This window comes from Simochromis diagramma, unplaced genomic scaffold (assembly GCF_900408965.1).
Source record: "Simochromis diagramma unplaced genomic scaffold, fSimDia1.1 OVJJ01000302.1, whole genome shotgun sequence".
In the NCBI taxonomy this organism is placed as follows: domain Eukaryota; kingdom Metazoa; phylum Chordata; class Actinopteri; order Cichliformes; family Cichlidae; genus Simochromis; species Simochromis diagramma.
In genome coordinates, this window is record NW_024386792.1 from 5930369 (window position 1) to 5938634 (window position 8266).

Here is an 8266-nt window from a genome sequence, read left to right on the forward strand (position 1 = left end):
AATGAGTGTTGCTTCTCAATTGAGCACGATTCAGGCACAGTCATAGCTGATTTTCCACTCAGGGATGTCATCAAAGCCCACCATGCACCTCTTGGCTGCTGAGGCTGCTCAGACAGACACACACACATAAAGGGATGAGTCAACTCCATGCTTCAGGTGTGTTTGGAGGGCTCTGGAGTTCAGACTTTGGTTTGACTAATAGGAGACGCTGAAGTCATACCTCTTACTTTTTCCACCATCTGATGTTGTGTTACTGGAGTGACACAAATTCTCTGGCATTCCAAGTTTATTTATATTTGGCTCCTACACTACACAGAGTTAGAGGCAATGATGTGCAAAATGCAGTCACCTGCTCCACATCTGAATAGATCAACAGCATGATAGCATCAATAACACTGATGCTGAATAGCCAGATGGGTTATTCAACTGATAATTCTGCCTGGCACTATGAATCAATGTCATATTCCCAGTGTCAAAAATTTACAGCGGAACTGCTCAGCCTGTTCTTAGTTTAGTTTGCAGTTTGATTGTGCGCATATGTGGCTATTTAGTGATTCAGCACCAGGATGTCAAAAGCCCGCATCAGCACTTCCTCTCTCGTCAGTAAATGAGGGGTTTTCCCCAAAATGCTACGGGTAAATAAGCGAACTCAACAAGCATTGAAACAAGAACATTATATCCAATGTGGCGAATGCAGTAAGGACTGTGGGCACCGCCAATGCCTGTCTTCATTGTTTATACCTAAAACAGCTGCTCTGCTCAGCGTACCGCATGTTATTCAAGACAACGTGGGATTACATGGTGCCTTTCATTAATATCGCAATATCACTTGTCCACATATGGTAATTGACTGCAGCTACGTGCCATCTGCTTTCATGTGAGTTGGACTTGACAGCGCTTAGAAAGGTAAACCGATCTCATCCTCTGAATAATAATACTTTATAACACAACAACCACAGCGAAACAAGAGCCCCTTGTCCAACTCTCACTCTGTAAATCAAACAACTGTGTTCACTGATTTGCCAGGTATCAAATTACGCTTACCCTACACTTCTGACTGTCATCTGCCGTCAAGCCCAGGAACACTGGCATACAAATCAGCCTTTAACAGGCAAGAAGCCATAAACCAAAACAGGTAAGGGTCTCAACTTCAAGTCTTAATTTGTCCAAAAAAGCTCCCATTCACATTTCCCCTCCTTGTTATCTTGGGTTTCACTTGTGGATGCAGGGGGACAGTGGTGTCCTTGTTTGATTCTAATTATGGTCCTCACCTCAAAAGTTCCCCCCTGGGAACTCCCCTCCTCTCTCTCCTCCAAGAGGTCTAAAGACACACTCAGACTGACTCAGTAAGTGTAAAGGAAAATGAAGACAAGCCCAAGCTGTTTGAAAAGGAGGTGAAGCTCCACTGGAGTCTCACTGGAGACGCTTTCTGTCAATTGTCTTATCTCCTCTGGCATGTCGTAGTGTCTCTGCGGGCCAGCTGACTGCTGAAAGACGAATGAGGTCATCGAGACGGCATCAAAACCTCGAGCTCGGTTTTGATGTTGCTGCCGCGAGTGCTCTTCTGTGTGTGATGTTACAGGTCAGCGCTAACACATATAGCCCTAACAAAATGTTTTCAGTTGGGTTGTTTCTCAGCCATCTCCTAAGACAAGTGAGGGAATAGCCACGAAGGTTGCAACTCAAAACACATGTCTCAGCAGCCTTTTCCTTTTTCATTCTTTGGCATCAGGTCCAGTAATTAGCAAAGCTAACCACATCCTTATTTACTTCGATTTTTTTTAACTCAAATTTCTGTTCCTAATATTCTTTCATCATTTAGCTCACTGATAAGAAATGGATGGCTAGATGTACCAGCCCTGTATGGATCAGTATCACAAATGGATCAGATAAGCACAAACAAAGCATTTTGTTCAGAAAGGTAATTATACAGTCATATAATACTTCCTCCTCCGCTACATCCTCTTACACTTTGCAGCAGGAATGAATGATTCCACATGAGCAGGACTTTCCTTATACCACTTCAAATCGGCTTAAATGTCAACAGAGCAAAAAAAAAAAAGGCAATTTACCATACTAAAAGGTCAGCTCAATCAGGCACATTTATTTGTTCAGTGAAGCGCACAAAGCCTATTCTTTGTGCGGTGAGGGTGGCAATTTTTTGTGGTGGGGCTCTGCCCTCCTGTGGTCAGCAAAGCAACCCTCAAGGTGTCTCGGAAGTACAATACATTTACTTGTTCAGTGATTTTTGTTGTTACTGTTGTATACTGTGACTAATATGTCCGATGACATAATGTCCTTAAGTCTTCTCTTTGTTTTCGGATGTCTAAGCACAAGCACAACCTTGTATGTAGGAGTCATTGGATTGTAGCAGCAGGTAAAGGACAGGTGTAACAGTGCATTTTGCAGAGGTGTAATTATGTAGTCTTATATGTAGGCCATAGAAGAAGCCACAATAAACATCCTGAGAAGACATGTGAGCAACAATTTAACATGGACGCAGATCCACCAGACAAAGTCTGGACGTCAGAATACACTCTTTTATTGTCGTCTTTTTATCACAACCAAGTATTAGAAGTATTACAATTTATTGTTTATGAGTCTTATAATTACAAGTCTTGTCCTACGACAACGGGATAGGCCTCAGTCCAACCACAACCCTAAACCCTAAAGCACAAGAGAATGGACGGACAGATGGATATTTATCCAATATATTAAAAACTCTCCTTTTCTTTTATCTCATAACTTCAGTTTCTTTTACTTTGCAGGTTAGGGTGAGATTATGGTTTATAACTGTACTCTAGTTCCTTTGCTAATTGATGCATTTTGACGCTCATACTTTTTGTACTTTTAATCAAGTAAAATGACACTGATGAGAAATAAAATACTCAGTTTACTTGCATTTGATTCATCTTTCTCCAGTCGCCATGTTTATTTAGGAATGGGCCTTTATTATTTGACCATTAGCAGCAGTCCTGAAGATCAATTTACTGGCTTTTGACTAAAAGCTTGATCTACTCTAAACGTGGGACTTCCATTTGGTAATAACAGCTCCACACATGAGATGAAGACTGCAAGCTCCAGTTGAAAACTCTGCGGACTTCAGAGATTTGACTATTTTGTTACATGCTATCTTTATCACAACATCTACACTTTATGAAAACAGGCAGATTAGCTTGCTGAAGATCATCTGATATGACTCAGTGGTCCAAAACAGCTACTAAATGGACCATTCAGTAGAGATTGTATTTTGTCAACTGGTTTTTCCAAGGTAGAGAATGAAGTCTTAAATCACAGCAGCGTTTCTTATGTCTCATTTGCATTCATGTTTTTTTAATGACCGATATATTTTTTTAACCATTTGAATTTTGTGCGTTGTGTTCATCAGTTGCATGTGTCCACAGAATAACTGGTATCACTTTCTTCCTTTTAGTCGGACTTGTCAGACAGCGTTAGCCAAGCTGATGCTACAGCCTCCAGCTGTTATCTTTGGATCCACGTTTTGAATTACTGTGCGCTACTTTTGTGATTTCTGCATTGATTTTATTGTTGACTGATGAGTTTAAGTCTCATGACAGTAGAGTCGCAGCACTTGTGTGACAAGTGAAGAGACAGGAGCGCAGGAGCTTGGGCAAAAACGACAACCGAAATGGTCTGGGAACACCGGCTCTCTACCAAAAAATCCCGTCACTCATGTCAGATGCAGACATGTTTTCATATACGTAATCAGTACTTTAAAATGTCCAGTGGGGCCCATCATATGGATAATAGATTTCCTCCAGTTGAAAGAGAAGCTTGGATAATTTTGTTCGTTGTGAACCTTAGTGAAGCATGAAACCACACACTGAGGAGCATGCAAAAGCTGCTCTTTCAACTGCAGCCAAAATATGTCCATGGAGGTTTGTCTTTCCCTCAGCACACTCACAAGTATTTTCCACTCAAAACACAGTTCTGCCCATCTATTGTCATTATTGAGAAAAAAGAAGAAGAAGAAGAAAAAGCTGTTGATTATTTTAATTTGTAGGTTTTGTTTATCCCTGATCTGAACCACATTCTGACTGGTCCCATTTTACTTGCCATTATGTAAATACTACTTAAACTGTGATGTAGTGCGGAAGGATGAAAAAGAAAAGAAGATATGAATATTCAGAGGCTTAAGTGTGACAGTCATACAGCAACGCTCCATCGGCAAAATTCTTCCAAATATAGACAAAATACGATCGCTCAAAACTTCCTTAATCAGTTTGGAGAAACATTTCTTTAGTCAGGGTTGTCAGGGGTCACTCTGATGATGGGTCTCCCAGAGGGAAGAATGTAATGACTCAGGATCTCCTCTTTTCTTAGTTAAGGAAAAAGACGCTGTGTGGTTGTACATACCCTTTCTCCCTTGGACGACCTGCCACATATATGTCTTGTATTCAGTGATTATCATGCAGGAGAATGAATGAATGTGAACTGAACGTTGGCGTCACATGTGTCTCCTCGATCACACTTGCTACTTCTATATAAGATATAGATATACATGAACTTCTTTCACATATAAACCTGGTTTCAAACAATTTCCATAAAACATTAACAACAACAAAAAGAAAGGCATAAAAGAAGCACAGGTTAAATCAGCAAGAAAATATAACTGCCCTTGTACTTTCCTTTTTACCCAAATCTACAATTTTAACTTTAGTTCACTTAAAATTTTTACTTTTACAACCTCTGGAGGTAATACATAAATCAGCTGTTTGGAAATATTGATGGCCATTGTTAATGTCATCAACAATGGTTAGTGAGACGCAATGTCAGTGTTGTGGGCATTCGTTTATGCACAGCTCTTTTAAAGTCCCTCCACATTTCAATTATAGGATCATTGCAACACCTTGATTCTTTTCTTTTAAAGATATGCAGCTGTGCTTACGACCACTGTCCTGCTGGATGACCCAATTTGAGCCAAGCTTTAGCTAGCAGACATAAGGCCTGACATTTGACTCTAGAATACTTTTTATACTCAGCTCCCTTGGTTTCAGAACAACCCCTCCAACACCATATTTAGCACCTGCTATGAGGTGTTGTGTGATTATATGTTGATTTTTGTCAAATGTGATGCTGCACAATAATGGCTAGACACGTCTAGTTTCATCTCGTCTTTCCAAAGGACATTGTTCCAGAAGTCTTGTGGTTTTCTTTCACATGCATCTTTGCAAACCTAAGCTGTGCTGCCATGTTCTTTTTCAGTCAGAAGAAGGAAACACCTGGAAACGCACTCTTTTTATAATTGTACTGTCATGAAATTTAATATTCAGCATGCTAATGGAGGGATGTAGTCTGAGCAGCAACTCTTGGGTTATTCTTCTGAGCACTGCATTGTCTGACCTTGGGGACATTGTTTCATTATTGTGGGATTATTGTCCAAGAGCTGCAAAATGCCAAAAGCTCTGCTTTTATAGAGGTGCTCAGACTTGCTGATGATCAGTTGAATGAGTGCATATAATTATCAACAACAGGTCACTAGTTAGCCTGTTATTTCCTGTGGAAGCAGTCAGGGTGTACTTGTACTTTCTTTTTCTCTGTAGGTGTAGAAGTGAGCAGGGCCAGAAATCTGGATTAATTCTTAAATAGCCCTTTTCTACTGCCTGAATGACGCATGCTGCACTTTATACAGCATGCCTCATTCAGCCAGCAGGTTGTTTTTTGTTCTATGCTTACATGCTTACAAATTGCTTTCCAATTTACTTACACATTGGAAAGCAGCTAGCATGCAGACTGGAGTAGACAGGGATGTAACTACAGCGTCCCTCCCTCTCTAAAGGTCTGGCCACCTTCTTCATGGCAAACTGTGCTTGTTGCCCCAGTGCCATCATCTAGAGTCTAGACAGTTACATAAGCATAAGCAGTTTGTTCTAAATATATTATGTGGGTAAGATCGAGCAAGGCTACAGTAAGCAGCTACTGTACGATAGTGATTTTTTTTCTTACTAAGTTGATTCCTGTTATAGACTTGCTCTATGCTGTAGACACGAGGCAACTGTTGATCAAGCAGTTCAAGAATGCATGGGAAAAAGTGTTTTGCCACACAAACAATAAATTGGATCATCAGCGAACACATCATTTTTGCAAGTAAGGCTCGTAAAAAGTGCTGTTAAAATACACACACACTCTCACACTCACATTTATCAACTTGACAGAACACCAAACACACCCAAAGGGTCTTGAAGTAATCAAGAAACACACAGCGCCTTTTCGATTGAATCATATATAAATACAAATCACACGTCAAAAGCAAATCATGATTTTTATCCCAAAAGGTTTGCATTCCTCTGTAAAGACCTGTAACAATTTGACACTTTGGTGAAATAATAAATACTTGGCCACAGAAATGAGAAATATCTTCCTCATGGCCCTGTTGTCTTATGATGTAGAGAACCTCTTTGTGAAGCTTAGAACCACAAAGTTTAGAGAAAAATTACATCAGATTGGCACGAATAGTTATTGTTATCTGTCTGTTCACATAAATGAGTTTAACATAACCACATCAAAAAGTTATTTGTGTGTTTATCCATATTCAGTGATTTCTGAAGGTGCAGGAAGAATTATTTTTCTTTGCACAGGTCAGGTTGAGGACATTGGAAGATAAAGAATAAAACATCAACATCTACTGCTAAGGTATCACAAAGTATTTTCAGTTGGTGAGCCAACTATTTCTGATATCAACAGTTATAACTACACAGCGCTCCCCTCTTATTCCTGCTTATCCAGGCTTTGGTTAACCAAATGCACTCAACACAGAACAATCTGGTAAACTTTAATAATGAGATATGAGAGACACATGATAATCTGTTGGAATAAATAAACCGTTTCATGAAGAAGGTGAAGATTTTGTCAGGAAATGTGCAAACATGTGCCTGAAAACAAACACGGAGAGAGTTTTCCTTCAGATTGCAACACTCCTTGCGGCTGCACAAAACCCAAATAGAACACTGTGGTTTAAGTGAGTGTACATTTTAGCAGGGGTCACTTTGTAGAGCTGTCTATGTCACCTAAACCCAAATGACAGGTTTTTCTCCTTGAGGATTTCCAAACAGTTATTTTACTTGAGCCATACAAGGGTTCTGAATATGACAAGCAAAGCCATTTATAAGCATATGACCGCCATGCCACACTGTCTAATAGCTGAGATGTTTGCTTCAACAAAAATATATGTTCTGGATCTCAAAAAAGAAAATGTGAAGCATCGAGGTCCAGCCATTAAAGTCTATATGCTGTGAGGTACCACTCATACTGTGGTAAAATTTGCAGATTTACCTGCTGGGCAGATTACACTCTCTAAAATCCTGTGCAAGAATCCTGCTTATTTCATTTCCCAGGAAAATAGGGTATATTCTCCAGTCTTCTTAAAGGACATTCAAAGCTTTTCTTTGGATCTTGGCTGCCTTTTGTTCTGTTCTCTGTCATTACGATCCCACACTGCTTCATTAACGTTGAGGTGCGTGCTCTGTGGAGGACAATCCATGTCTGGCGGTGTTCCACTGTGTTTTTCTATGCAGGATGCTTTTACTGCATTGGCAGTGGGATCATTGTTATGTTGAAAAATTAAGCCGCTGCTACTCAGATATTTTCGGGGTGACATTGCATGGTGGGTCAAAATCTGATGGTACTTTTCTGCATTCATCATTTCTGATAAGATCACCAGGACCACTGGTCGAGAGTCCAGTGGCAGCATGCTTTATAGCACTACATCACCATTGCGCTTGGTGATTTAAGGCTTGGGTGCAGCTGCTCGGCCACTGTTCTTGAGGTAATCTGACGGCCACGTGAATTTTGAAGGTCTGTAGTAGCAACTGACTCTGGATAAGTCCTCAACCTCTGTGCACTTCATGGCCGAGTTGCTGTTGATCTCAGTCGCTTTCCTTGTTATAATTAAATGTCATTTTATTTGAAGTTCAGGTGACTTTTTTGGCCTCTGGCAACAGATGAAAATTATCCCTTAACAATCAGCAGATAAACTAACTGAACTACAAACATCCCTCCACAGAATAAGTTTGTTAGCTAGAGCTAAGCTATGTAATATCTTGCCGTAGTTTCAGTGTGAATCATGTCGTCTCTGTTTGATTCATTGTTATGAAAAAAAGAAAATAACCACTGGTATCCAGTTGTTGTTGATTTTTAATTCTTGACTCCATCACAACTCACTAACCATACAGCAAAACAAACCTCGGAAAATTGTGCTTGAAATTGAGCACATACTTTCTGGAGTGCTTGAGAATAGGACTCAGAC